This window comes from Pteropus medius, unplaced genomic scaffold (assembly GCF_902729225.1).
Source record: "Pteropus medius unplaced genomic scaffold, Ma_sr-lr_union100, whole genome shotgun sequence".
NCBI classification, from domain to species: domain Eukaryota; kingdom Metazoa; phylum Chordata; class Mammalia; order Chiroptera; family Pteropodidae; genus Pteropus; species Pteropus medius.
Window position 1 is genome coordinate 17,467,366 of NW_024350319.1, and position 4,883 is coordinate 17,472,248.

Genomic DNA, 4,883 nt, shown 5'->3' on the forward strand with positions numbered 1-4,883 from the left:
AGACTAAGAAAAACAGGATTCAAATAACAAAAATCAGAAATGAAAGAGGAGACATTATAAATGATGCCACAAATATAAAAAGCATCATAAGAGGCTACTATGAACAATAATATACCAACAAATTGGATAACCTAGAAAAAAAATGTATTGATTCCCAGAAATATACAACCTACCAAGACTGAAACATGAAGAAATTAAAACTCTGAACAGTCTACGGCCATGCCACCCTGAACAAGCCCAATTTCATCTGATCTTGGAAGCTAAGCAGGGTGAGGCCTGGTTAGTACTTGGATGGGAGACCACCTAAGAAGACCAGGTGCTGTAGGTGTAAAAAATAAATAAAAAATAAGGGATTGTAAGCTGGTAAGGTCTTTGCAATCTGTAAAGTCAACCAAAGGTTGCCTTGCCTAAAAAAAAAAAAAATTAAATTAAAAAAAAATCTGAACAGATCTATAACCAGTAAGGAGATTGAATCAATAATCAAAAACCTTCCAGCAAAGAACAGCCCAGGACCAGATGTCTTCATTAGAGAATTCTACCAAACATTTAAAGAAGAATTAATGCTAAATTTTCTGAAACGTTTCCAAAAAAAATGAAGAGGAGGAAGCACTTCCAAATTTATTCTAGGAGGCCAACATTACCCTGAAAATAAAATCAGACAAAGATACAAGAAAACTACTGCCCAATATCCCTGGTGAATTTCAATGCAAAAATCTTCAACAAAATATTCATACTGAGTTCAACAACCCATTAAAAGAATTATACATTTTGACCAAATAGGCCTTATTCCTAGAATGAAAGAATGGTTCCACTTACAAAAATCAATCAATGTAATATACCACATTACCAGAATGAAGGACAAAAACCACATGATAATCTCAACTGATGTAGGAAAAATATTCAACAAAATTCAGCGCCCTTTGTTTATAAAAACACTCAACACACTAAGAATAGAAGAAAATAAAATGAAATCTTTATATAAAAAGGCCAACAGCTAACATCATACTCAATAGTGAGAAATTCAAACCTTTTCCTCTAAGATCAGGAACATGATGAGGATACTCACTCTCACCACTTCTGTTCGACATAGTAGTGGAAGTCCTACTCAGAGCAATTAGGCCAGGAAAAGAAATAAAAGGCATCCAAATTGGAAAGGAAAAAGTAAACTTATTTTTGTTCACAGATGACATGATCTTATATGTAGAAAACCCTAAAGATTACACACATGTGCACATGCGCATGCTCACACAAACTGTTAGAACTAATCAACAAATTCAGCTAAGTTATAGGATAAAAAATTAACACACCAAATGAGTTGCATTTCTATATATGAATAATAAACAATCCAAAAAAGAAAGTTGAGGAAGCAATCCCAATTATAATAGCATGAGAAAAATAAAATAATCAGGAATACACTTAACCAAAGAGGTAAAAGACTTATACACTAAAAACTACTGCTGAAAAAAATTATGAAGAAGACACAAATAGATAGAAAGATATCCTATGTTTATGGACTAGAAAACAATATTGTTTAAAAGTCCATACTACCCAAAGCAATCTATAGACTCAATACAATCTTTACCAAAATCTCAATTTCACTATTTGCAGAAATAGAAAAAGAATCCTAAAATTCATATGAATTCTCAAAGGACCTCTAATTATCATAAAAATCTTGAGTAAGAAAAACAACAATAACAACAACAACAAAAGATCCAATTTTAAAACGGACAATGGACTTGAATTGACATTTCTCCAAAGAAGATAGAGAAATGGCCAACAGGCATATGAAAAAATAGTCAACACCACTAATCGTTAGGGAAATACAAATCGAAATTGTAATTCGATTATCACTTCATATCTGTTAGGATGACCACTAGAACAACAGAAAAAATAACAAGTGTTGATGAAATGTGGAGAAATTGGAACCCTCGTTCACCATTGGTAGAAATATAAAATGGCATAGCTGCTATAAAAATTAGTCTGGAGGTTTCTAGAAAAAATTAAAAATAGAATTATCATATAATCCAGCAATCCTACCTCTAAGTACATATCCAAAAGAACTGAAAATGAGATCTCAAAGAGATATTTACATTGCAGTATTATTCAAAATAGCCAGGAGGTATAAACAACCTAAATGTCCATTCACAAATGAATAGATATGTGGTATGTGCATACAATGGGAGAGTATTCAACCTTAAAAAGGAAGAACATTTTGTCATGTGCTGCAGCATGAATAAATCTTGGGAACACTGTGCTGGGTGAAATAGGCCAGTTGCAAAAGGATAGTTGCTGTGTGATTCTATTTATGTATGGGATCTAGAGTAATCAAACTCTTAGAACCAGAAAGAAGGATGGCGGTTGCCAGGGACTGGAGAGGCAAAGTAGGAGGCAGTTGTTGTTCACTGGATATAGATTTGAGTTCTAGAGCTCTGTTGCACAACAATGCACATATAGTTAACGCTATTGTGCTGTTCACTTGGGATGGTTGGGGCAGTAAATTTTGTTTTGCGTAGGTGATGTGTTCTTCCCGTTGAGCCAGATCAGAAGGCACATGATGCCAATTTGCAATAGTATTGGTGATTCACTGTTTATTTATCTTGTTTTGAGACTGAGTGATGCATGTACATAACAGTGCAGTGGCAGCCAAGCACTCTGTAAGGGACAGCTGTTATAATGCTGATGATTCTTTTGAAGGCTTTCCCAGGTTGAAGTTCCCCACTCTTTCCTTGTATGACGGTGGCATAGGCTCCTCAGGAGAACTGCCCACAATATTGTGGTTGTATCTATCGAAGTCCACAGTTTTAGCCTACACATGTCCACAAAGAGGGTCTGAATCATTCTGATAACCAAATAATAGTATGTTCCCAGAATAAAGATCTCTGAACTATCTTTGGAGCTCGTCTGACCACTTCCCTATGGGAATAATTGATCTGGCACATCCCCTCGGTTATCTGGATGCTGACTGAGTTTTTACATGAAGCAATAAGTCTTTCTTAACTATCTAAATTTAGAATCGAAGTCTTCATCGGAAATGGAATAGGAGATGTCTTTATTCTCTCAGTCAGTAAATGTATATTGAGAATGGACTAAGCACTGGCACTAATAAGACTGTCCCTACCCTCAGGGGCTCCCAGTCTAGTGGTGGAGACATTCTGCTAACTGGGCTCTCCCAGGGGAGTGCAAGCACTGAGGGCAGTTCACTGAGCCAGGCTGCAGGGGTTGGGGTATGGGGCTGGGACACGTAGGAAGGGCACTGGTCAAGAAGTATCAGCTGCCCTTTGCAGGCTTGGCACTCTGCTCATATTTATTCTGTGTGACCTCTTTCTCTTTCCTAATTTAAATGAATTGACTTAAATAAGGAATAGACTAAAACAAACAAGATACAATTAGCTAAAAGACCACTCATTGAGGTAAAAGATTCTTATTATGTAGGTGTCACGAAAAAGTGGCAACAGAGGATAGGGAGGAAGAGCATAGACCCCGAAGTCGAACTATCTGACTTTACAGCTCACTTAACCTTTCAATGCTTCAATTCCCTCATCTATGAAATGAGACAGTAATAATAACCCCCTCGCAGGGTTGTTAGGAGGTTACATGAAATACTGTGATAAAACACTGACCTCTAGCAAGCATAAGAATTAGCTATGTTTACTACTATTTTATTATTTGAGTCTAGACATGGTCCTTTATCTAAATTATGAATAATTTAGAATAGTAAAGCTCTGGCTTCCTATAGAGGCACGTAGAGAATTTCTCTTGCTAAAATGTGGAGGTAGCCAATGCTCACTTCTTCCTCAGGGACAGAACTGGACTCTTTTTATTTCTGATTCATAAATGATTTGAGCCTAATTTTCTGGCCCTTATTATCCCCCGTGGTTGAAGACAAATCTTCTCTCTCCATAGCCCCCAGAAGCTCAGCAGCATTATCTTTTCCTGGAGCTGCATTTATAAAAATATCACCAGCACATCTTTCTGCTTCACTTCAGATTTCCTTCCGGTACTGAAATTTTACTTTATCAAATTTTGCTTGAAATAAGTAGGTATGCACTGGAACTTGGATATCTTGTAGCTATTTGTTTGTTTTAGTAATGAGGTTTGACCAGGAAAGAGCTCATTAAACCATATGTAAAAATAAAAAATCTGAGAAGGCACTAAAATTATATCAAGTGCATCTCCTTGTCTAAATAGTGCTCTACCCTTTTAGAAATATTACCAGAAATTTTGATAAATTGGAATTCATCAATTAAGAGTTTCTGCTCTTCAAAAGACACTATTAGTGGAATGAAAGACAAGACAGACTGAAAGGAAATATTTGCATAGCATAGCTGATAAAGAACTTGTTTCCAGAATGTATAAAGCACTTTCAAAACTTATAATAAAAAAATGAACAATCCAATGAAAAAATGGACAAATGATCTGAATAAACACTTCACCGAAAAGATATGCAAATGGCAAATAAACACAAGAAAGATGCTCATCATCATTAGTCATTAGGAAAATGCAAGCTAAAACCAGTGTAATTCTACCACATATCTATTAGAATGTCCAAAATTTAAAAGACTGACCATACCAACTGTTGGTGAGGATGTAGAGGAACTAGAACCCTCAGACTCTGCTGGTGGGAATGTAAAGTAATGCAATCCCTTTGGAAATCAGTTTGGAGGTTTCTTTAAAAGTTAAATATATCCATTCCATATGACCCAAACTTTTCACTCCTAGGTATTTACTCAAGAGAAAAGAAAGTATATGTCCATACTATGACTGTATAGAAATGTTCATAGCGGATTCTCAAAAATTTTAAACTGGAAACAACCCAAACGTTTATCAATAGGTGAATAGACAAATTGTGGTACAGCCAGAAATGGAACACTGCTCAGCATAAA

The 4,883-nt window shown here is 35.7% G+C and overlaps 1 pseudogene; it reads left to right on the top strand.

The window, feature by feature from the left end:
- Window positions 1–209: 209 nt before the first annotated feature.
- Window positions 210–328, top strand: LOC120583578 (uncharacterized; annotated as a pseudogene).
- Window positions 329–4,883: the final 4,555 nt, after the last annotated feature.